This window comes from Oryctolagus cuniculus, chromosome 9 (genome assembly GCF_964237555.1).
Source record: "Oryctolagus cuniculus chromosome 9, mOryCun1.1, whole genome shotgun sequence".
Lineage (NCBI taxonomy): Eukaryota > Metazoa > Chordata > Mammalia > Lagomorpha > Leporidae > Oryctolagus > Oryctolagus cuniculus.
Window position 1 is genome coordinate 93512338 of NC_091440.1, and position 26734 is coordinate 93539071.

Genomic DNA, 26734 nt, shown 5'->3' on the forward strand with positions numbered 1-26734 from the left:
GAGTTTCTGATGAGAAGTCAGCTGTGAGCCTGATTGGAGATCCTCTGAGAGTAATCTGATGTTTCTCTCTTGCACATATTAGGATCTTTTCTTTATGTTTCACTGTGGAGAGTTTAATTACAACGTGTCATGGTGAGGATCTCTTTTGGTCGTGTTTATTAGGGGTTCTGTGAGCTTCCTGTACTAGGATTTCTCCGTCCTTCTCCAAACCTGGGAAATTTTCTGCTAATATCTCACTAAAAAGGCCTTCTAATCCTTTCTCCCTCTCCATGCCTTCAGGAACTCCTAGAACCCGAATGTTGGGTTTTTTAAAAGTATCCTGAAGATTCCTGACAATATGTTTTAGATTTCTAATTTCCTCTTCTTTTCTTTGGTCTGACTGTATCCTCTCCTGTTCTCTGTCTTCTGCTTCACCCATTCTGTTTGTAAGGCTCTCTATTGTGTTTTTCATTTGATCTATTGAATTCTTCACTTCAGTCACTGTCACAGTTTCCTGTTGTACTAGTTGTTTTGTTTCATTTTGATTCCTCCCTAATATTTCATTTTCACGAGAGAGATTTTCTATCTTGTCCATTAAGGATTTCTGTAGTTCAAGAATTTGTTTTTGAGAACTTCTTAATGTTCTTATCAATTTTTTGAGATTTTGCTTCTTGCATTTCTTCTATCTCATCATCTTCATAATCTTGAATTGGGGTGTCTTTTTCATTTGAGGGCGTCATGGTGACTTCCTTGTTTTTATTACCTCGGTTTTCGCGTTTGTTATTTGGCATATTGGAGATATTTGGTTTCTTCACTGTGGTGCTTTTTCTTGTTATACTATGACTCTAGATTAAGTGGACTATCTGTTTTTGATGGAGCCTTAGGGTTTGAGATGGGTGTGGCCTGAGAGCTCTGTTTGGTGTGCCAAAGGTGACACTCCCAGGTTAGGCATGGTAAATCTCTCTCTCTCTCTCTCTCTCTCTCTCTTTCTTTTTTTGATTCAAAAGGGAAGTAATTCCGCACAGCTGAACGAAGTTGGAGGTAGTTAGCAGGCAAATGATATACCCACAGGAGCCAGAGATCAGAAGCTCTTTCCCAAGGACCACAAGGGAATCTGTTCGGCCCTCAGAGTGGGCTCAAATTCTCCTTCAGTCTCCCACTGGGTTGCCAAAGTTACAGAATTGTAGCATCTCTGGAGAGTGTTCACGTGAATTCCGTTTTTTCACAGTCTCAGTTCAGTAGCACCACAAATTTACTAGGTCCTAATCTCCTGTTAATTCGCCCCGCCCAGAGTCAGGTTTTTCTGCTAGGCTCAGGGCCGGTGCAGACCTGAGGTCGCTCTGCTTATGACATATGTCTAAGATGGCGCCTGCTCTTTGTCTTGCTCGCCCTTGAGAGGTGAGCAGAGAGAGAGAAACCCATGTCCGTACCAGTCACCTTTTTTTTTCTCTCTCTCTCTCTCTTCCAGTTAGCCTGGTGAACTTTTCCCCCCCGGGGGGTCGTTCCCTCTAGTCTCCTCTCTCTGCTTGCCTGCCGGTGTCTCGGGCTATTGAGGTTCGGCTCACCTCGCGTTCCAGCACTGGTGTGTTGAGTCTGCCGCTGGTGTCCAGAACTGTGGGCTCCCATGCTCTCCACGCAGGTCCGCTGTGAATCACGCGTTCCGGAAGAGTTTCTTCTGCTGTTTCCTCCCCTACTCTTCCTTGAACCTGCAGTATCTCCACTTTTATTAAACTATCTCTCCCCAGACTATCAGTGTGCTCCCTTCCTATTCCGCCATCTTCTGTATCCCATAAGTTTTGATATATTGTGTTTTCATTTTCATTCATCTCAGGAAATTTTCCCCCTTTTGATTTCATCTGTGATCCACCTTCATTAACTAGCATGTTGTTCAGTCTTCATGTGGTTGTATATTTTCTAGAATTTCTTTTGTTGTTATTTTCCAACTTCCATTCTGATCATAAAAAATACATGATAGGATTTCATTTTTTAAAATTTGTTGAGACATTTTTTAAGGCCTAGTGTATGGTTTACCCTAGAGACTGTTCCATGCACTGATGTAAAGAATGTGTAGTTTACAGCCGTTGGATGCAATGTTCTGCAGGTATCTGTTAGGTCCATTTTATCTATAGTGTAGATTAACTCTATTATTTCTATATTGCTTTTTGGTCTGGATGATATATCCATTAATGAAAATGGGATGTTGAAGTACCCGATTTTTATTGTATTTGAATTTATGTCTCCCTTTAGATCCATTAAAAGTTGTTTAATAAAACTGGGTGCTCTAGCATCAGGTGCATATACATTTACTATAGTCGCATCTTCCTGTTGAATGTATTCCTTAGTCATTATATAATGACCTTTGTATCTTTTAATTATTTTCAACTGAAAGTCTGTTTTGTCTCACATGAATATAATGATTCTTGATCACCTTTGATTTCCATTTGCATGAAGTATCTTTTCCCATCTTTTCACTTTCAATCTATGTGTATTTTTATTGGCTTAGTGTGTTTCTTGTAGGCAGCATATAGATAGCTCTTGTTTTTCCATCCATTCAGCCAGTCTGTATTTTTTAATTGGAAAATTTATTCTACTTATATTCAAACAAATTATTAATAAGTAATGACTTGGTCCTACCAGTTTCTCCATAAATATTTCTATTTGCTTTTGAATTATCTCTGTTATCTTAAAAGGAGGTATTCTACTTTTACATTCTTTGAAGGGTGCTGATTGTCTTTTTGTGTTTCTGTGTGTAGTACATCCTTAAGTATCTTTTGTAAGTCTGGTTGAGTAGTGAAAATTTTTTTCCATTTTTGATTGTCTTTAAAGGTCTTTATTTCACCTTCATCGAATAAGAGCATCACTGGGTAGTCTTCTGGGCCAGTAGTTTTTATCTTTTAGGACTTGGACTATATCTCTCCATTCTCTCATGGCCTGTAGGATTTCTGTTGAGAAATCTATAGTCAGTCTGGTGGGAGTTCCATTAAAAGTGATCTGATATTTCCTTCTCTCACATTTAAGGACATTCTCCTTATTTTTATTATGGAAGTTTGACTAACATGTCCTGGTAAGGATCATTTCTGATCATGCCTATTTGGGGTTCCATGAGCTTTTGTATTGGGATTTCCATATCTTTCTCCAGTTTGGGGATATTTTCTGCCATTATTTCATTGAATAGCTTTTCTATGCCATTCTTTAGTTCAATACCATTAGGAACTTCAAAGTTTCATTTATTTGGTTGTTTGATTGTATCCCATAGATCCCCCACTGGTTTTGGTCTTTCTAATTCATTTTCTTTTTTTTTCTTATGTCTGATGAGGATATTTCAAAAGACCTGTCTTCCAGATCAGATACTCTTTGTTTTGCCTCACCAAGTCTGTGGTTAAGGCTTTCCACTGTATTTTCTAATTGACATATTGAATGTTTCATTTCCAACATTTCTGTTTAGGTTTTTCTTTAATATCTCTTTGCAATTAGTTTTTTTTTTGCATAATTTCTTACCATGTCATGTAATGATTTCTTTATTTCATCTAATTGCTTCTCTGTGTCTTTCAGTAAACTTGCAATCATCCTTTTGAATTCTTTTTCATACATATCATCAATCTTCCCTTCCTCTCAGTCCAATATTAATGTATTATTGTATTCTTTTTGGAGTCACATTGCCTTCCTTGTTCATGTATCATGTATTTCTACGTTGATTTTTGTGCATCTGGGGAATCTCTTATTTCTATATCTTATGAGAGTATTTTTTAATTGAAGCTTTATTCTTGGATATGTACCTTTGGGACTTGGTGGAGTGCCTGAGGCTTACGCTTCAGTTCTAGAGCTGTGTTCTGGGTGGAGCTGGGGAGCTTTGCCACAGTTTGTTGTTGGAGCAAAATTCCAGAGTGACACCCAAGATGGACACGGTGGTGTACCTCTGACTACAGTCAGTAGAAGGAGAGAATGTTGGAGACAGCTAGTGTATTCAGAGTCCTAGCCCTGTCTATGTCACCTGATTCACAGCCTAGAGTTGAGTTCACGGTGCCTATGTACTTCACCCACCTAGGCACAGGCACCATTTAGAGCCCCAACCCACTCTGCAGTGTGTGCCCCAACCCCTCTGTGAGATCCATTCCCAGAATATATGCTGGGAGCTCTGTCTCCAGAGTCAGACCAGGCCATGTCATTGGAACCCAGCAACAATGTAACACCATTTCCACAATGTGGCCTGTGTCAGGAACTCCCACAGGTATAGGGTACAAGGGAACCACTCTCTATCCTTCAAACTGCCCTGGCCCTGGCCCTTGGAGCCTCTGGCAGTAGTAGAACAGTCCGATGGTCCCTGAGAAAATTGAGTCTGGCGGTTTGGTGTGGGGTTGGAAAGGAAGAAAAGTAGCCTCCCTTCACAGAGTGAAGCAGTCACTCAGACCCCACAAGCTCCTTAGTCTGGGCTTGAAGCTGGTGGAGAATTCCCCGTCAGTCAATGCCACTAGTGACTGGGGCTCCAGCAGCCTCCTCTGACCTTAACCTGGCAACATGACCCTTCCCAACTGGCAGCTGGCTGTGTGAATGCAGGAGTGACTAGCAGCACGGCAGATGGATGTACGCCTGTCCTCACTTCTGGCTTCCCCATGGAGTCTCTGCTCTGCAGTCTCCATTCTCCACTGGAAATTTCTCTCAATCAGTCCCCTGGAAGCATGGTCCTCCCTTTGTTTTTCTGATATCTTTCTGTGCCTGAGGTCAATGCAGCTTCTCACTGTTCAGCCATCTTGTTTCTCTTTCTTTTTTATCAAACTTTGCACATGGCATCTTTCAAAGAAACTGTTTAATCTAAGTTATTTTATTTGTTGGCATAAAGTTGTTTACAACATGTCCATATTATTTCTTCTCTGTAGAATCGATAATGATGACTTTATTTCATGTTGATATACTTATTTTTTATTTCATTGTATTTTTTTTCTAACCAGTCTATCCATGAGACTATTTTCTTTTTTAAAAAATTATTTATTTATTTGAAAGACAGAGCTACAGAGAGAATGAGAGAGACAGAGAGAAAAACTGATGTTCTGGCTGGTGCCATAGCTCAATAGGCTAATCCTCTGCCTGTGACGCCGGCACCCCGGGTTCTAGTCCCAGGCGGGGCGCCGGATTCTGTCCCGGTCGCTCCTCTTCCTGTCTAGCTCTCTGCTTTGGCCCAGGAGTGCAGTAGAGGATGGCCCAAGTGCTTGGGCCCTGCACCTGCATGGGAGACCAGGAGAAGCACCTGGCTCCTGGCTTCGGATCAGCATGGTGCACTGGCCGCAGCACACCGGCCGCGGCGGCCATTGGAGAGTGAACTAACGGCAAAGGAAGACCTTTCTCTCTGTCTCTCTCTCTCACTGTCCACTCTGCCTGTCAAAAATAAATAAATAAATAAAGATGGAAGTGATGTTCCATCTACTGGTTCATTCGCAATATGGCTGCAATAGTCAAGACAGAGGCAAATAGAATCCAGGAGCTTGGAACTCCATCTGCATCCCCACAATGGATAGCAGGAGACCAAGCACAAGTGCCATTTTCCACTATTTTCCTGGTACATTAGCAGGAAGGTGGATTGGAAGCCATCATAGGTAGCAGCTTAAGCCACTATGCTATAACGCCAACCCCTGTTTTTAGGACCTTATAAAGAATCAGCATTTGTTGTGCTTGATGTTTCTGATTTTAATTTTTCTTCAAGTTTTATTGCTTACTGTTTCCTCACTATTTGAGATATAGTTTAGTCTTTCCAATTTCTTAGGTGGAATCTCAAATCACTTATTTGAGACTTTCATCTGTTACAATAGAACCAGTATAATTAATATTAAAAGTTTCCTCTAAGTACCATGTTAGTTGTATTACTGTGTTAGCTGCATTTTCAATTTTCATTGAACTAAAATATTTTATAAAGTATTTGTGATTTATTTTCAACTCATTATTTATTTAGAAATGAATGTATTGTTTAATTTCCAAATATTTGGAAATATTCCAAGTATTTTTCTGTTATTAATTCTATCTTAAATCTGTTGTGATATGGTGGTATATTTTGTATAATCTAAATGTTTATGTGTTTTTATTTATTTGAAGGGCAGAAAAACTGAGAGAGAAAAAAGGCAGAGAGAGAGAGAGAGAGAAAGAGAGAGAGAAAGAGAGAGAGACCTTCCCTCTACTTAATTTACTCCCAAATGCCCAGAATACCTGGAGTTTTGCCTGGTTGAAGCCAGGAGCCTGGAACTCTATCCATGTATCCCTCATGGGTGTCAGAGGTTCAAGTTCTTTAGGTATCTGCTGCTTCCCAGGGTGCGTATTATCAGGAAGCTGGTTCAGAACCAGGGTAGCTGAAACTCAATCCTGGCATTCCGATTCTGAATGTAGGCATCACAACTAGAAGCTTAACCTGCTGAGCTACAATGGCTGCTCCATGATTTATATGGTTGAGTTTTTATATTTTTCATTTTAGTTTAACAGATTCAATGTGATTTATGCATATGAGTCTAAGAGCATAATGATATTCCCTCGTCCTTCCAACCCTCCTTCTTTCTACCTTTCTTTACAGCCATTTTTTTTCAGTTTTTGAACTAATATATTTTAAATTTACATCACAGTAAAAAGGCTCAAAACTTCAATGAATAAGAAGTTTAACAAGTAAAAAGCAAAATGGCCCCAGTTTAGTGGGAATATGGACAATATAAACAATAACTGAATGTTGGCATATAGCTGTTTGTGGCAATTCCTGATGATTTATTTTGTGATATCACTTGTTACATCTCCTTTTTTCATCTCCAATATTTCATTGATTTTTTTCTTCTCCTTTTGAGTTATTTATTTATTTATTTGGACAGTAGTGTATCAGTTTTATTTATTTTTTTAAAAAAAACAGTTTGACATTTCACTGATCTTTTGTGTTGTTTCAATTTTGTTTATTTCTTCTCTAATTTTAATTATTTATTTTCTCCTACTGATTTGGGGCTTGGTTGTTGTTTTTCTAGGTCCTTGAGATGCATTGATAGCTCATTTATTTGATACATTTTCAATTTCTTGATGTAGGTAACAATTGCTATCAACTTCACACTGCTTTTGCTGTATCCTGTAAGTTTTGTATGTTGCACTGTCATCTTCATTTGTTTCTGGGAATTTTTATTTTCCCTTCTGATTTCTTCTATGACTCACTGTTCATTCAAAGCATGTTGTTCAGTCTCCATGTGTTTGCATATTTTCTAAAGATTCTTTAGTTGTTAATTTCCAGCTTCATTCCATGTAGTCAGAAAAGATACATAATATGATTTTAATTTTTTTTAATTTGCTGAAAGTTGCTTCATGGACTAGCATATGGTTTATCCTAGAGAACTTCCCATGCACTGATGAAAAGAATGCATATTCAGCAACTGTGGGGTGAGATGCTCTGTAGATATCAGGTCCATTTGATCCATAATGTAGATAAGCTCTGTTATTTCTATGTTCATTTTCTATCTAGTTGATAAGTCCATTGATGAAAGTAGAATGTTGAAGTCTCCTATTATTATTACATTGCTGCATATGTCTCATTTATATCCATTAACATTTGCTTTAAAGATCCAGGTACCCTGTTATTGGGTGCATATACATTTACTATAGTCACAACTTCATGTTGAATTGATACCTTAATAAATATGTAACATCCTTCTTTCTTTTAACAGTTTTAATGTTAAAGTCTAGTTTTTTCTGATATTAGGATGACTACATCTGCTCATTTTTTGTCTTCCATTAGCATGGAATATCATTTTCCATCCTTTCACCTTCAGTCTGCTTGCATCTTTTTTGGGAAGGTATGTTTCTTATAGGCAGCAAATTGATAGGTTAGTCTTTTATCTTTTAATTGGAGAATTTAGGCAATTTATATTCCATTTATACTGATAATTTATATTCAATTTATATTGCTAAGTAACGACTTGGCCTTGCCATTTTCCCACAAATATTCCTGCTGTTTACTTTGAATTTCTTTTGTACCTTTACTATGAGATTTTCTGCTTTTACATTCTTTCATAATGATGGCTCTCTTTTTGTGTTTCTGTGTGTACCACATATTTAAGCATCATTTGTAATTCTGGATGAATGGTAATAAATTTCTTCAATTTCTGTTTATTATGCAAAGTATTTATTTCACCTTTATTTTTAAATGAGAGCTTTGCAAGGTACAGTATTCTGGTTGACTTTTATTTTTTTCCTTTAAGATTTGGACTATGTCTCTCCATTCTCTCCTAACTATGAGCTTTCGGATGAGAAATCAGCTGTGAGTCTAATTGGAGATTCTCTGAAGGTAACCTGATGTTTCTCTCATGCACATTTTAGAATCATTTATTTATAGTTTATAGTTGAAAGTTTGACTACAATCTGTTGTGAATATTTTTTTCTGGTCTTGTCTATTAGGAGTTCTATGTGCTTCCCTTATTTTGATGTCCCTTTCTTTCTCCAAATTAGGGAAGTTTCCTGCTATTATTTCACTGAATATGCTTTCTAAACTCCATTCTCTCTTTCTTGTCTTTTAGTTCGGTTGTTCTTTCTTGTGACTTACCCCATCTGTTGGTAAGGTTTTCCACCGTGTTTTTATTTGACATATTGAATTATTCATTTTTAATATTTCAATTTGATTTCTCTTGAAAATCTTCATCTCATAGAAAGATTTTCTCATCCATGTCACATATGCATTTCTTTAACTCATAAATTTGCTTCTCACTGCTTCTGAATAGTTTCATGATCATTCTTTTGAATTTCTTTTCAGGCATTTCATCACTATCTTAAACTTCACATTCTAATAGTGAAGTGTTGCTGTGTTCTTTTGGCAGAATCATGTTGTCTTCCTTGTTCTTATTTCTGGTAATTCTGCATTTGTTTTTAGGCATTTGTGGAAATACTTTTGGTTTTCTCCAATTTTATGAATTTTATCTCTGAACTAATCTTCTGTGGCTTAGTGGAGTGTCTGCTTCTTCAGTGAATAGCCAGAGGCAGGTGCTAGGTAGGTCCAGGGAGCTCTGGTCATTGCTCAAGGGTGGGGTGAAAATTGAGGGTGACAGTCAGTAGAGTGTTGTAGATCTCTATTGTCACCAGGGGGAGGGTATGATCATGCTTGCTGGCATAATCACACCCTCACCTCCTCTCTCCCCATGTGGTCATTGCTGGAGGTTAGCCCATAATGGTTACAAGCCTCACCCACCCTGGCACATGAACTGCTCAAAGGGTTTGTGCAGTTGCCTGTGGAGCATAGAACCCTCAGCAATGCCCCACCATAGGCAATCGGGGAGCTCTGAGCCACTGATGTCAGACACAGTGATTCTCCAGAGCCCCTGCTACACCCTAAGTCCTATTGTGAGGTCACAGAAATCCCATAGTCACAGGGTGCAGAGGATTCCCTCACATCCAAGTGGATTCTCCCACATCCAAGGAGAGGTCAGAGTCTTTCAGAGCCAGCTGTCCATTGGTATTCCACCTTGGTAGTTTGAGTCCTTGGAACCTGTTGAGAAGATGGGGGCACCTCACAATAATAACTTGTTACCCAGCCCCCAGCCAACCTTCCCAGCAGACTTGAAAAACACAGATTTTTCCCTCTAGTAAAATCTTTTGGCCGGGTGTACAACAGCTGCTGCAGCCCGGTTCATATCCCTGCTGGTTGCTGGGCATCTTGTAGGCAGATGGGGAGACAGCAATGTGATTTTCCTTCATTGGATTAGTTGGGTACCTTGCTTCTCCCTTAGGGTTTCAGGCTGGACTCAAACTCAGAACAGTCCACAGAGTTCTCCCTCACACAATATCACCAGTAGCTTGGTCTGCCACAGTCTCCCCTCACCTTGGTCTCAGAACCTGATGTCTCCTCCAACCCCCAATGTGGGACTCATAGATGGCATCCCCACCCGTTGCTGTGTGTCCACACTTTCCATGATGCTCCATGGCATTCCTCTTCTTTCTGTAGAATTTCCACTCTAAATATCTTTCCGGGGTTGGCGCTGTGGCGCAGTGGGTTAAAGCCCTGGCCTGAAGCACCGGCATCCCATATGGGCGCCACTTCTAGTCCCAGCTTCCCCTCTTCTGATCCAGCTCTTCGCTATGGCCTGGGATAGCAGAAGATGGCCCAAGTCCTTGGGAGACCTGAAAGAAGCTCCTGGCTCCTGGCTTCGGTTTGGTGCAGCTCCGGCCATTGCGGCCATAGGGGAATGAACCAGCAGATGGAAGACCTCTCTCTCTCTCTCTGCCTCTCCTCTCTCTGCATAACTCTAACTTTCAAATAGAATAAATAAATCTTCAAAAAAATAAAAAGTAAACTCCTTTCCAGCTCTCCTCTTGGGAATACACTTCCTCTGCTTTTCTTCTACTGTCTTCCCCTGGTCAGTATCATCACGTGTTTTTCCTATATGCCAATTTGCTCTCTCCTTATGCTTTAAATCCTCTTTTATCCATGGAGACTGATTTTATGTTCCAGAATGTCATGTATTTTGTGAACATTCCTTGTGTATTTAGAAAGAATGTGTATTTGCTATTGCTACAAGCAACATTCCTAAAATAGCAATTCTTTTTAGATGACTGACAGTGTTATTCAAGTTTTCTTCAACATTACTGATATCCTTTAGAACTGTTTTAAGATTAAGAAAAAAGTGTTTTGGAATATCCAAAGTACAGTTTGTGTTTGTCTACATCTCCTTTATCTCTTACATTGCAACTGTTTTTTTTTTTTTTTAAGATTTAATGATTTATTTGAAAGAGTTACACAGAGAGAGAAGGAGAGGGAGAGAGGGAGATAGGGAGCAAGAGATAGAGAGAGGTCTTCCATCTGCTGGTTCACTCCCTGAATGACCGCAATGGCCAGAGCTGAGCCAACCTGAAGCCAGCAGTCAGGAGCCAGGAGCTTCCTCTGGGTCTTCTCATGTGGGTACAGGGGCTCAAAGACTTGGGCCATCTCCTACTGCTTTTCCAGGCCACAGCAGAGAGCTGGATCGGAAGTGCAGCAGCCAGGACTTGAACTGGCACCCATATGGGATGCTGGCACCACTGGCAGTGGCTTTACCCACTCTGCCAGCGTTGGCCTCATAACTAGTTCTAAAATCTACATTCTCTGTTGTCAGTTAATCTACTTATGCTTCATTTTAGTTAGTGCCTTCATGATATATCTTTTTCCAAACATTTTCCTTTTATCCTTTTGTGTTTTCACATTTTGATTGGATTCTTGTAGATGATTCACAGTTCATCATGCTACTTTTTATCTAATAGGATAATGTGTGTTTTACTTGATTGCTTAGACCATTTAAAATAAATGGAATTAGTGATTTGTTTTTGTAAAATGTATCACATTGCTTTGAACATGTCCTCACTTCTTTTAAATTGAATATTTAAAAGTTGCTATTGTTTTATTTCTAGTAATAGTTTATACACTATATCTTTTTGTTTTATTGTGCAGTGCTGCAGTTTACAATATATAGCTTTCAATTGGTAACTGCCTCTGTTCAAATAATATTATAACACTTCATATATGGTGTAGAAATCTTGCAATGATATTTTTTTCTGAGTTCTCCCAAGAATGGTTTTTGTACTACATTGTACTTCCATTTATGCTCTAAATCAAACACTACAGGGTTCCTACATTTGCTTTACACCATAAATTTTCATGTTAATAAATTTAAAAAATGACAAATGCATTTTATTGACACTTGCAATTTTGAAAATGTCAGAGTTAAGCCCTCCTATATTTTGTTAATGACCTCATCTTTACGTACTCAAATTACATATAACTTATGCTTCTCGATGTAGTACCACAGGTATCTGATAATTGCTCTCAGTCCTTATTCCTTCTAGACTTCATTTCACCCTGTTTCTATTTCTATATCGTAAGGTCACTGATGGATGTTTACTTCTGCTATTAAACTAATCAAGTATGATTGTATGTCTGATGTATTTTCTTGTCTAGATTCTTTGTTTTATATATCTTTCATTTATTTTTTCATCACATCCTTGATTCCCTCCACTTTTGTCTTCTCCACTTCATTTTTTCTAATTATGAGAGCTAGTAAGTCATAAAAGTGGCTTTTGTATTGTCATCTGCTACTTCCCCTTCTATGTTATTTTGGTGTATAGCCTAGTGAGTCAGTATTCTGGCTACCAGTCATGTATTCCTGCTTTTACATGTGCTTGGTAGTTTTTGATTGAATTTTAAGTATTTTTGCTTGCTGGATTTTGTTGTATTCCTTTAAATAATACTGCATTTTTTCCAGGCACATAATTAAACCTTTTGGAATCAGATTATTTTACAATTTGCTGGATATTTTTTAAAGTTAGGATTAGGTTAATCAATAATTATTTTGGCCACACTGCTGAGATGTGATTCTTCCATGAAGTCAACTCCTTGTCCTGTATGTTGCAATGTCTTACCACTCCAGTGGAAGCATAAAACTACTCCTAACTTAATACGAATACTGAAAATGCTTCTATCATTTTTCCCTGGTGGTTTTTTCTCTGGCCAAGGATGGTTTATCTCATGCACGCACAGCTCAGCCCTCAGTCAGAGATTCCAGGATGCCTCTTTGCAGCTCTCTGGATTTCTCTCTTGGCGGCTCCTCCCTTCACTGTCTCCTGCCCTGCAAATTATAGGTGGCGTAGCCTGCCTGAACTTTCACTTCAGTTTTCTCATTTCAGAGAGAATAGCAGTCTGCATTTGAGTTCTTTCTCTTTTGCTGGATGGAAACTATTTATAGGCATTTAGCTAATGCAACGATGCCTTTCTTTCCTTGTTTCCCTTTTAGCCCCATCCAATACTTGTTTAAGCCGTGAGTATGTACGTATGTGGTGAGGAGGAGTTGCTAAATCTAACCTGCCTTACTTCATCTTTACTGGAACTTACTGGAGTCCTATTTGAGGTAATAAAACTGTTATTCCAAAACCACAAAAAGATCAATCTCCATCCATATATTTTCATCTGTATTTTTGAAAATAATATTATGCTTTGGTAATCATAGCAATGCCCCATGTTACTTATATTGGTTTGGCACAATATTCATTTGGGATTAAGAACCAGGTTAAAGTTAAAGTTGTATATCATTACCTTTTCATACATCTTTTTTTTTTTCCATCTGTATATGCATTGCACATACAGATTTAATAAGGAGTCATCATTACAGAAGGAAAACACAGTGAGGTATAGGAAGGAAAGGGAAAGAACATTAGAGAAACAGATAGGGTCGGCAAGTAAAAGACTTAAAACAACACAAATACTTAATGATCCAAGTGGTTTTCCACATCCTATGTTTTCACTTCTGCATTTAAGGTGACTAGATCACCCCCTAGTGGGGTAAAGAGTCCTGTCAATTAGCTAAATTGAGTGTCCTTTTGTCTTCAGTGGAAAGCAACAGTAGCATTTGATTACCTCAGTTTCCTTTAAGAGAATTACTTCAATTTTAAGAGATTAACAACTTAAAACTTTCAAAGTTTGACCTATTTACAAAATGTGTTGCTGTTGTAATGCTAATAGATAGGACAGGAATTCATAATCTTATTTACAAATATTGAAGCCAAGGTTTAAATACTACTTGGCATACCTGTATCAGCTATATTAATAAATAATGTGATGAGAACTCACAAGAGTGTTGTCAGCAGCAAGGTTCTTTGTTTCATGATAGTTATAGTAGAAGTTTCCACAAGACAAGGCTACTGAAACTGCTCCTACATCTTTAACGTCTATCATGTCGCAAAAATGTCTGTGTTTCTCATTTGGGAAAAAGTTTTCCAGACTTCTTTAGAGTTTAATCTTTATAGCACTCTGACTATGGAGGAGAAATAAAAAAAAATCATCTTTCTAATTTATTATTTTAGTCTTACATTTCAAAATAACAAAACCAAATAGCATAGATATACTCCCTAAAGGGACCATTGCCAAGAATGTTTGGAAAGAGAATTCTTTTGTATGAAAAACATCTCCATCTTCTCAATTGTATCATTTTCCAGTAAGTACTAGAAAACATCCTACTTTGGGGGTCTTTGGGAAATTCCTAAATGCCTCTGGTTTTGTGGTGGGAATTTATTTAGGAGCTCCATTAACTTTATTTTGCTAAGAAACTCTTGGCCCCACATATTCATTGTGGGTTTTTGTTTCACTGGCTGAGATGGATGTGAAGACCAGCCCAATTACCTAACTTCTAATTTTATCTCATCACCTCAAAAATATATTTTTGCACCTATTACCTAAGAGGTAATTAGAGGGAATGGTGATGTGGTTTAGTGGTTAGAGACTTTGCCTAGGAATTCAAGAACATGGTCTTATTACTCCTACTCCTTGACCTGACTTTACGTCATTGGGTTAACCCTTGAACTCCTGTAAATTTGGAGGTCTTGTTTTTCCATTTTGAGAGGTAGAGTGACACACAGGAAAATAGAGACAGATAGAGACAAACAGAAAGGGAGAGAACATCCCCATCTTTGTCTACCCTGCAAATGTCTGCAATGGTTGAGGATAGATTGGGCCAAGTTTATGAAACAGGAACTCAATCTAGGTCTCCCATGTGGGTGGCAGGTAAGGTAAGCTATCTGTTGCTTCCTGGGTCTGCATTAGCAGGAACCTGGAATCAGGAACTAAATCTGAGTATTAAACCTGGATACGTTGATTTGGGACAGGGGCACCCCAGCCAGTGCCTTAGCAGTTAGGCCAAATGCAGAGTTTAAAAACATTCTTCGCCAGAGCTGAGAAGTCTAGTGTTTCACAGAATAATGCCATTATGTAAATGTCTTGGATAGCTGTAATTTCTTTTGAGATTTAACAATCAATAGATTTTGAGGGTGGCTACTAAGAGAATGTGACTTAGGAATGGGTGGTTTTTAGCTTAGAGGTAAAACCCACTTCCCACATCAAGTTAATTGATGCTTCTGATTCCAGTTTGCTGCTAATGCAGACAGTGGTAGGCAGTGACGATGGCTCATGTGATTGGGTTCCTATCACCTATATGGAAGAATTGGATTAAGTTCCTGGCTTTCAGCTTTCATCCCAACCCTGGTCCGGCATTTGGGGGGTGGGGTGGCACATGGAAGCACATTTTCTCTCTCTCTCTCTCTCTCTCTCTCTGTCTCTCTCTGAACTAAATAAGTAAATTTTTTTTAAAATATTTAAGAGAATATGACCTGGGGTAAGCAAAAAGCACATTATCTGGTTGGCCTCCATGTACTCTTGCGCGGCAGAAAGAAAAAAGGGAATCTAGAAGACCCATTTGTTTTAGAAAAAGGATCCATCTACTTTATCTTACCCTGACCAACTTCATAACATGGTCTATACTGTGGTATATTTGTGTAGCTGTTGTTCAGTCCAAAAATATAGCAGGTTCAGACAGAAAAGGCAGAATCATACATATTTCATCCCTGCACACGTCACACTACTAAATCACTTGAGAAGAAATAAAGGAAACACAAATGGAGATTTCTTATCTGCACTAGAATTAGGGTAAGAGCCAAGTTCATACCTCAAACTCAAAAATCATTGTTCATTGTAGAATTTGAACGACGTTGAGGAAGAACATTAGCAGCATGTCAAATAACTGTTTTTTAAACTGTCTGAAAGACAGAAAGAGAGAGAAGAGGGAGGGAGAGACAGAGACAGAGACAGAGAGGGAGAGAGAGAGAAACATACCTTTCACCAACTGGTTCTCTTCCCAAATGCCTGCAAAACAGACAGGGCTGTGCTAGTCAGAAGCCAGGAATCTGAGGGAGAGAGAATAAAGTACTTGAGCCATTATCTGCCATTATCTGGTTCCTTGCATGTGTAGTAGCAGGAAGCTGGATTGGAAGCAGAGACCACAATGCCCTCCACAAATAACTGCTTTTGAACACAGTAAGCAAAAATAGAATGTTATTTTTATTGCCCAAAATATACTTTTGATTGCACAATTATCATTCATGGAAATTACAGAAAAAAATTTAACTCTCTGACATAAAACTCTAGGATAATCATGAATGAGAACTGGCACACTCTACCCAAATGACACAATTATAGAAAAAGGATAAACTGTCAATACAGAATAAAACTGACCCAAGAGAAAATCAAATTAATAACATTAAAATCAGAACTGACCCAAGAGAAAATTGAATTAATAACATTAAAAACAGAAACAAATAGAACTTATTTAATAGACTTTCTCTGAAGAAGACACATGAATGGCTATAAACTCATAAAAACATGTTCAACCTCGTTAGTCTTCAGGGAAATGCACTGAAAACCACAGTAAGATACCACTTCACTCTAGGACAGCTAAAATTTAAAAAGACAGGCAAGTGTTGATGAAAATGTGGAAAACCTGGAATCCTTATACATTACTTGTATAGTCAATTTGGAAAATAGTCTGGCAGTTTTATCATGGAGTCACCATGTGACCTGGAAATTCTACTCCATGGTATATACCCAAGAGAGATGAAAATGTGTGTCCACATAAAGCTTGTACACAAATGTTCTTCCCAGAATTATTCATAATATGCAAAAAAGGAAACAAATGCAAATGTCCATCAAGTGATGAATGGATAAACAAAGTGCAGGGTATGCATACAATGGAATATTATCCATCACTAATGATGGTATGAACAGAGGAAGAATAAATGCGCAGAGCACAGAGGATATTCAGGGCAATGAAACTATTGTGTATGATACTGCAGTGGTGCCTCCTTGTCATTCATTTGTCCAATCCCACAGAATGATGTACAACACCAAGATTGAACTGTAATGTCGACTATGGACTTTGGGTGATAAAGTGTGGCATCATCCACTGTAACAAGTGCACTGGTCTGGTTAACAATGAGGGAGAGGCTGAGTATATAAGGGGACAGAGTGGATATGGGAACTCTGCCTACCTGTATCTCAATCTTTCTCTGAACTTAAAACTGCTCTAAAAATAAAGTCTATTAACAGAAAATAAACTAAAAAGGAATGAAATGCCACTACATGCTATAGTATTGATGAACCTTGGGAATGTTATTGATGTAAAATAAGGCAGAGACCAAAGGACAAATATTGTGTCATTCCAAATAGCATCACATTCTAAGGTTCTGAGTAGACATCAGTTTTAGAGAAATGCCTATTCACAACCACCCAGACATCTCTTAACTCTGACTTCATGTCCTCTCACTTGGTCACTTGCTTGATTTCAGCCAGGCTGGTCTTTGCCTTTCTTCCGACACATCAAGCAAGCTTCTGCCCCAAGACTGTCCCACTTTTTGTTTTCTTGCCTAAAGAGATCCTTCAATTCTTAACTCACACGTCACTTTTGCAGTAGAGCCTTGCCTGATGGTTCTAACTAAAAATAAAATTCTGGCCAGGCCTCCTGATTCTTTCCCTGTTTTATTATTAGCATTTTTACTTCTGTTTCTCTCTGGGTCAATTTATTCTTCTCACCGTTGGACTTGGAATTGAGGACCAAATAGAAATTGAATTGCAAGTGCACTGGCTCATTCTTGATACAACAAATAAAAAGTGTTCCCTGAAACTGTAAGATAAATTTAAGTTTTAAAATTACCAAGAGCAGTGGAAGTCATCAAACCATCAAATAGTCCATATTTCTCTGTAGTGGAGAAAACAAAAGTTTGTCTTTTAAAGGCTGTAACTCAGATGTCGCGATCATAATTTCAGTATTCATTCAGGAAAAAAATCAGACCTTTCCTCTGCCTGTTTTCAAGCGGTTGGGAAGTTCCTGGGGGCATGAGGTATAGCTGCTGCTTCTGTTTTTCAGGCATCCTCTTCCTACCTGATCAGTTCCACAAATAGACCCACTGAAGACAGACCACCAGCAAAATCCCCATATGACAAAACTAAAGGGGAAATAGGCTGGCTCCCAGGAGCTGCAAATTCCCAATGAGAAATGGCTCAAAGGCAGCATGGCTAACTATCCCCACTCATCACTGCAACCACTGAACACCCAGTTGTGGAAAGAAAATGATTAATAAGATTTCTTTTAGTAATACAATCATTTGGCCAAAATGAGTATTGCTGCTTGTTGGGTTCTTATTTTTCTTTATCTGAAACTCAAGGAATTTTGTCACATTTAATATATGATCATTATTTGAGACTTGAAGCATAAATAGCTTCTTGTGAGATGATAATTTTATTCATTTTTCTAAAAAACTTATTCTTAATTTTTTTAATATATATTTTATTTATTTGAAGGAATTACAGAGAGAGGTAGAGACAGAGAGAGAGAGAGAGAGAGATACAGGTCTTCCATCAGCTGGTTCACTACCCAAATGGCCACAACTGCCAGAGCTGAGCCAATCCGAAGTCAGGAGCCAGGAGCTTCTCCTGCATCTCCACGTGGGTGCAGGGGCCCAAAAACTTGGGCCATCTTTACTGCTTTCCCAGGTGCATTAGCAGAGGGCTGAATTAGAAGTAGAACTGTCAGGACTGGAACTGACACCCATATGAGATACCGGTGCTGCAGGCTGGGGCTTTAACCTGCACCACAGCACGAGCCCTTTATTCTTGATTTTTTTTTTTAATTTTTTTTTTTATTTTTGACAGGCAGAGTGGACAGTGAGAGAGAGAGAGAGAGAGAAAGGTCTTCCTTTTGCCATTGGTTCACCCTCCAATGGCTGCGGCCGGTGCATTGCGCTGATCCGAAGCCAAGAGCCAGGTGCTTTTCCTGGTCTCCCATGTGGGTGCAGGGCCCAAGGACTTGGGCCATCCTCCACTGCACTCCCTGGCCACAGCAGAGAGCTGGCCTGGAAGAGGGGCAACCAGGACAGAATCCGGCGCCCTGACCGGGACTAGAACCCGGTGTGCCGGCGCCGCAAGGTGGAGGATTAGCCTATTGAGCCACAGCGCCGGCCTATTTGTGATTTTTAACATCATTAACATTTTCAAATATTTGCCATACTTTCTAGGTTTATAAGGCAAATACCAGAAAAAAAAATGACTAGCAACAGTAAGTTGGTGGAAAATATCTAAATGTCATGAATGTGGAATTAGTTGGGAAAACTTGATGGTTCAATGATAGGAATAAATAGAAATAATTTTTTAGTAATATGATATTTATTAGAATGATTGAAGTGCGCCAAATGGGTTATTTATGACAGAACTCTAAATGTCAAAAAGTAGGTCCATAGTTGGAAACAATGAATTGATGTCTCATCACTATCTTGATTGGCTGCCAGTTGCACTTAGGACGAAAAACAACATGTTTATAACTGCCTGTAAGATGTTGCTTGATGCATGTCCTGCCTACCTCATCATTCAAATTCCCAAAACTCTGCTCCTCCCATGTGCCCTCTTGCCCCTTGTATTTCTTATCCTGGAGTCTACTGAGCACTGTCAGCATCTCTAGGTTCTGTGTATGAGATGTACCCACCCTTTGAAACATTTTTCAAATTAAAGGTTAAGTACACAAAAACACGGCAAAACAAACCAAGGCATAATACTGTTTGGGCATACCCGAGTGCTTTTAAATATGACCAAGGCTCTGGTAAAATATTGTAAAATATTTACTCAACCATTTATCTGTATTTTCCATGCCTCTGTTTCCTTATCCACAAACCTGGATTTTAATAGCAACGAACTCATAAGGCCTGTAGGCTAAATGGCTCACCCATAAAATGTTTCTTTTCTTTAAAAAAATGTATTTACTTATTTGACGGGAGAGAGAGAGAGAGAGAGAGAGAGAGAGAGAGAGAGAGAGAGAGGAGAGATCATCCATCACCTAGTTCACTCCCCAAATGGCCACAATGACCAGTGGTGGGCCAGGCTGAAGCCAGGAGCCAGGAGCTTCTTCCAGGTCTCCCTTATGGGTGCAGGGGCCCCAACACTTGGGCCATTCTCCGCTGCTTTCTCAGGATCAAAAGTGGAGCAGCCAGGACTCAAACTTGTGTCCCTATGGGATACAAGTGCTGCAGATGGCAGCTTTACCTGCTGTGCCACAGTGCCCATCCCCATCAAATGTTTCTGAAAAATGGGAGATGATATCAATAAAAGTGTACCAAAGAAATATATACTTTAAAGAAAAGATTTAGTGAATTAAAGAATTAAGAGAATTTTCCCAGAATATTGTACAAATTCATAATGAGAGAAAAATATAAAAGATATGGAGAATAACACCAGAATTTCCAACATCTAATTAACACCCATTTCATTAGGAGAGAATATGGAAAATGAAGGAAAGTAATATTTCAAGAATCAGTAGAAGACTACTTTTAGAATGGAAGAGATCAACTTTGAAACTGAAAAGATCAATTAAATGCTGGGTTGAATTTATAAAGCAAACAAACCAATCAATCACACAAACAACAGAAATCAGGGTAAAGGAAAATATTTTAAAATTTCCAGAGGGAGGCTGGCACCTCGGCTCACTAGGCTAATCCTCCGCCTGCGGCGCCAGCACACCGGGTTCTAGTCCTGGACGGGGCGCCGGATTCTGTCCTGGTTGCCCCTCTTCCAGGCCAGCTCTCTGCTGTGGCCCGGGAGTGCAGTGGAGGATGGCCCAGGTCCTTGGGCCCTGCACCCCATGGGAGACCAGGAGAAGCACCTGGCTCCTGGCTTCGGTTCAGCGCAGCGCGCCGGTTGCAGTGTGCCGGCCATAGCGGCCACTTGGGGGGTGAACCAACGGAAAAAGGAAGACCTTTCTCTCTGTCTCTCTCTCTCTCTCACTGTCTAACTCTGCCTGTCAAAAAACAAAACAAAACAAAAAAAAAATTCCAGAAGGAAGGAATCAATTATTTATAAAGAAAGGAGAAACAAGTGGACATTAAGCTGACTCTTGGAAATACTAACTACTAGAAGACAATGGCTGATACCTTCCATATTCCGAGGGAAAATAATTCAGAATACAGAATTTTAAACTAAACATTCCACTACAACCTGTTTCAATTTTGAGAAAAAAAGAATAATTTTATACACACACAGAACAAAAACTTAATCAGCTATATGACTTTTCTGAAATACATATTAGAGAATGTATGTCAGAAAAAGGACTGTAAAACCTTTAGGAAGAGGAATACAAAAAGTAGATATAAGTACTGCAATAAATTAAATCTTAAGTTCAAATGTATTAGATATATTTCTAATATATATATATTAGAAATGTATTAGATATATTTCTGAGTGTATGGCTGAGAAATTAAATTTGGAAATAAAAATAATTTTAAACCATCCAGTTAGAGTGCTTTTCATTGAAGTAAAATTGACATAGACAGAATGAATCATTTTACAGTGAATGATTCAATGGCATTTTGCTTTCTTTTTTTTTTTTTTTAAGATTTATTTCATTCATTTGAAAGACAGAGAGAGAGGTAGAGACAGAGAGAGAGGTCTTCCATCCACTGGTTCACTCCGCAGAAGGCCGCAACGGCCCGAATTGCACCAACCTGAAGCCAGGAGCCGGGAGCTTCTTCAAGGTCGCCCATGTGGGTGCAGGGGCCCAAGGACTTGGACCATCTTCTACTGCTTTCCCAGGCCACAGCAGAGAGCTGGACTGGAAGAGGAGCAACCGGGACTAGAACCGGTGCCCATATGGGATGCCAGCACCGCAGGCGGAGGATTTACCTCATGTGCCACGGCTCTGGCCCTGAGAGTAGGTTTGCTTTTATGAGCTGGTTTGTTTCCCTCTCCTAATAAATAAATAGATAAATAAATAAATAAATTGTTGAGGACTTTTTTTCCAAAATCATATTTGTTTTAACTGTATTGAAAAGAGAGCAAAGAAGGAAAAAACAGAGACAGCAGAGATTCTCTCCCTCAAGGCCCACAACTGCTAGGGTTTTGTCAGGCCAAAGCCAGAAGCCCGGAACTCAATCTGGGTCTCCCACATGAGTGGCGAGGAATTGAGCACCTGAACCTCATCTTTGCCTCTCTGAGAGCACTTTAGCAGGAAGCTGGAATTGTATGCAGAGCCGTGGCTGACACCCAGGCACTCAGATATGGGCTGTGGATGTTCCAAGCGATGTCGTAACTGTTACACTACACCAAGGAGCAGCTCCCCCCTTCCCCGCCCCACCCCTATCTCTTTTCTTTCTAACATACCCAGTCTGTGATAGTGTGTTATTAGCAACAGAAAACAGATGACGACAACTCTGAAAGTTTTATAGTTGATTTCAATGAATCTTCCAAGTTATAAGTGATCCTGAGCACATAACATATAAGGTACTCATTTAACATCATAATTTTCAAGAATCATGGAACGTGTCTGATGGAGCAAGAAGGAAAAGCAGGTCTGAAACTCCCCACTGCCTGTCAGTTCCTTGCCTACACGTCTGAGAGCAGGCCCCAACCCCACTTGGTTGAGCAACTTCCCAACCCACTGCATTCTTCCTTAACCAGCTCAACCCTACCTTAGTCGTCAGCCCAGCCCACCAACTTTGAAAAGGCCTGGGTCCATGCAAAAGCCTGCACAAGCCCACTCATCCCTGCCTAATGCCCACCCACCCAGAACCCAAAGCAGCCCTGGCTACAGAAACACCAGTCTGTGTGAGGGCGGAGCTCCCTACCTCCTTGGTAGTGGGTCCCTCTCAGTTTGTCTCTGAATAAACCTGTTCTGGCTGTAGAATCCTTGTCAATCTCTGTCTTGTCCTGTCTACCTTTTGTCTTACTCTTCTAATAAAACAAAAGGTTGGTGCCGAAACCCGGGGCAGGTGCAAGATATCGGTCCCCTAGCCCACTATGTTGCCTCTGAAGCTCATAGGCAGCTGTGGGAGAACCTGCTCTCACAAGAGCTCGCTACTCTCCCACCACCTGGCAGGGGACTTACACCCACCTGCCCTATGCTAAGAGCGCCAATGCCTTGTGGGTGAGGACCATGACTCCCCCACTGTCCTGAATTTTTCTTCCTCTCTGTGGCAGACTGGGGTGAGGGCCCTCCATCCCCTGGGGTGACCCCCAGCCATGCTTTCCCCAGCATGGCTGAACCCCTCCCACCCATGATCTCTCACCCTCTGTTTCCTTTTTCCTAAATTCTGCCTCCTCCTCCCCCACCGACCCTATTAAACCATCCTCACCCTTTCATTCTTTCACGGGAACTCCAGCCAGAAACCTGGTGCCGGAGCTCACACACCACACCTGTCTCGGTTTTCAGCCTGCATCTCCCCAGCACGCTGGGATAGACTGGGGCCCTTGGCCCTGCCCTGGGAGGCTCCAAGGTCTTCAGCCCCTCTGCCTTCCTCAGTTCCAGGAACAAGACAGAAAGCTTCAGGAGGTTTGGGGGAGCAACCACACCTCGAGGGCCAGGACTGCCTGTCCTGATGCTTAGGACTCCTCCTTGGGAGATTTCAGCGGCAGGAGCTCCTCCCAGGCCCATGTCCCGGCCCCACTCTCAGCCTCATTCTGTCTGCTCCAGAGCTCCCAAGGTTTCTTGAGTTTCTCCAGTCTCTACCACTGGCCCGTCTCCTACAACACCTGCGGGCCTCGGGCCTGAAGGAGAGGTAAACCAAAGCAATTACTTTTCTTCTCTACTACATCTTGGCCACATGTAAACTGGATAATGCTTACCAGTGGCCAAAATTTGGTACTTTTGATCTCCAAATTCTTAGCAACTTGGACACCTTTTACAGAGTGAAATGGCAAGTGGTCAGAGGCCCCATATGGCCAGGCTTTTTTCCTCCTCCAAGAGCACCCCTCTCTCTGTGGCTCATGGGGGAAGAAGCCCTAAGACTGCGTAAAGCGCTCAGCCCACCTCCCCACCCTCTTCATCCTCCTCCTGAGAGGCTGCGACTGCTGCCCCAGGAACACAGCTCCCTGCTTGCCCTGCTCCCCCTACCGCAGGTCTTCCTCTTCCCGCCCTCCCTCCCTGGGCAGACTTAGATGCCCCTCCCCCACCCCCTCCTCCTCGCAACCCCTACCCCATGGCCTGGGTCTTGTTCTCTTCACAGAGGAGAAACTCCCATCAAACCCTCCAGCCCACCGTTTCCTTCCTCCTTGCACCCCCTTTGCCATCCTCACCTGGCTGAGGACCCTCCACCATCCCTCCACCTTTTCACCCCCTGGGCCCCCGGAGCCCCCACCTACTGCCGCATCCCCAATATACCACCTGATTTCCCACCCCCACCCCTTAGCTGCAGTCTTTGAAAAAAAAATAGCTGTTTAACTTTTTTTTTCTCTTTGGTTTATGGTATGTTTACTCCACCCCTTTGCCTGATTGGCATGGGGTGGGGAAGGGCAAAATCAGTTACCTCTCAGCCCAGGGCAATGATTCTGGTTCAGTGGTAGACTCCTCGCCTTCCATGCAGGAGGCCGGGGATTCGATTCCCAACCCATGCACCAGACTCTGCTAAATTATTCCAAGTTATGGGATGGTTCCATGTGCTAACTCTTATATTCAAAGTTTTCATTTCTATTTTGGAGATAGACAAAAGTCACACGGATTTTGTATTCTATTGAGGTAATCTTTTGTGTCCTCTGTGTTTCATTAAGTTGTGATTGTTTAAAAAAACACTTGAGTTCTAAAAGAGTTACGGCTTGTTTAAATATGTACTTATTTTAAAATATTTAAGTGATCATTTTGTAATCGTGATTAAATCTGGTCTATAACTGGATAGATCACTCTAATTAAGTAAATAGATATTATTTCATGATGTTAAGGGATCCTATTTCAAATAATATTTTAAGCCCTCTTGGCATCACTCACAGGCCTTTAAAAATCAATGTTCTAAATACTTAGGACTTTGATATTTCCAACTGGGCCCCTGGAAATGTCAAAGGCTATATCTCTCATCTTGTAGAGATACTAACCAAGTAGGCATTTGGATTATAGTAAAAGTAACTCTCAAGATGTGAAGTGGTGCTAAACTTTAAGTTCTGATAATATAAAACGGTACTGATATAAATCTTCAAAAAATTAAAAAAAGTCTTATGACATTGTTGTGTTGTTATTGGTCATGATTATTATGTAAATGAAAAAGGCCCAGAGACCTAAAAGGGATAAATGTTCATAAAATCCTATAGGAGTAAATACCTGCCTCTTCTCATTGATTAATGAGTTTCATAATTTTTTTTTTTTTTTTTTTTTTTTTTTGACAGGCAGAGTGGACAGTGAGAGAGAGAGAGACAGAGAGAGAAAGGTCTTCCTTTGCCGTTGGTTCACCCTCCAATGGCCGCCGCTGCAGCCGGCGCACCGCGCTGATCCTGGCAGGAGCCAGGAGCCAGGTGCTTTTCCTGGTCTCCCATGGGGTGCAGGGCCCAAGCACCTGGGCCATCCTCCACTGCACTCCCTGGCCATAGCAGAGAGCTGGCCTGGAAGAGGGGCAACCGGGACAGAATCCGGCGCCCCGACCGGGAGTAGAACCCGGTGTGCCGGCGCCGCAAGGTGGAGGATTAGCCTATTGAGCCACGGCGCCGGCTCAAGTTTCATAATTTTCCATGGCTACTTAAAGTCTTTTGTTTCCCTCAGTTTTGTATTCTCTAAAAACACTGACAATCAGATGTATAAAAATGAGTAACAGATATTCTTAAATGCAGATTTTTCTGACAACTCTAAAATCAATGGACTAGGTAAGTGATTTCAAAATTCTGAAAGAAAAACTGCACATGGAAATTAAAAACATTGTTGGTTCTGTGTGTCAGAGTTTCCAAAGGATGTTTCTCTGTGATGGCTATTGTATCCAGTACTTTGGGACAGCTCTGCAAACAGATAAAGCTAAGTTTAACAATGGACTCTTAAGGATCACTTCTCCTAAAACCTCTTTGATGCTTAAATGTGACAAAAAGGGTTGTTGACACTGACTCCTGCACATTAAATATTTCTCTCCCAATAGGGAACCAGATCAACAACCAGGTCAAATCTGACCTGGCAATGAGGGACTACTAAAGACTAGCCAGAAGATGATGTGCTCAAAAAGGATTTTGATCATAGGGGAATAATAAAAATCAAAATGGAGTCAGTGATGTAAACCCCCAGAAAAAAAAAAAAAAAAAAAAAAAAAAACAGGGTTTTTGGGCATGGTTGCCTGTTAACTATTTTATCATATATTCAAAATAAATTAAGCCAAATCAAAAAGGGAGGTCTAACCAAAAGAGGAAAAAAAAAAGAGTCCTCAAAGATACTTAGAGCAGTTGCAGATGGCTTACATGGGTACTAATTAGGCCCAACAACTCAGGACTATAACCCACTGGCCATGGGATGAGCACAGGTTATGTGTGGAAGCCCAGAGAGGTAGCGAGCAATCTGGCAGCGCTGATTTGTTTGCTTCATTTCTCTTCTTTTCTCTTCTAGATGGAAAATTGACTTTCAAGAGGATGGTGCACTGGGATGTACAGTTTTATCCCTAGACTAGCAAAGGGATGACTAAACTTTTTTGTAATAATGCATGGACACTTATAGAAAACCACATAGCACAACCAAATATAAAGAGTTTAAATTATGATGTGATTTTATAGTTACATTTATTTTGCAATAGGCATAGTAAACAGGCAACCCACCAAAAACATACTTCTTAAACCAAACTAAGGGAGAGATAAAAAGTTTTATTAATGACTTCAAAATGTATAGGAAGGTTGGGTGAGGTGGTCATGATGTTTGATCTTACGTAGAAGGACATAGCTGTCCTCATGGGTACTGTCTTATCTCACAGGGAAGAAGAAACCCTGTCAGAACATCCCTGTGATTTCTAGCTCGTGCCACCACAAATGAGGGGTGGGATTACGTACCCCCTGGCTGGATCCTAAAGGCTACGTGATCTATTTATCAGAGATCAGGAGGAGGAACAGCCGTGCAACTGTAATAACACGAGGCATTGGTCTCTGAAGTACAGATAGCTACAAGAGCGATCTGTAATGGCAAATGTCCAGCTCTCTATGGACAGGCAA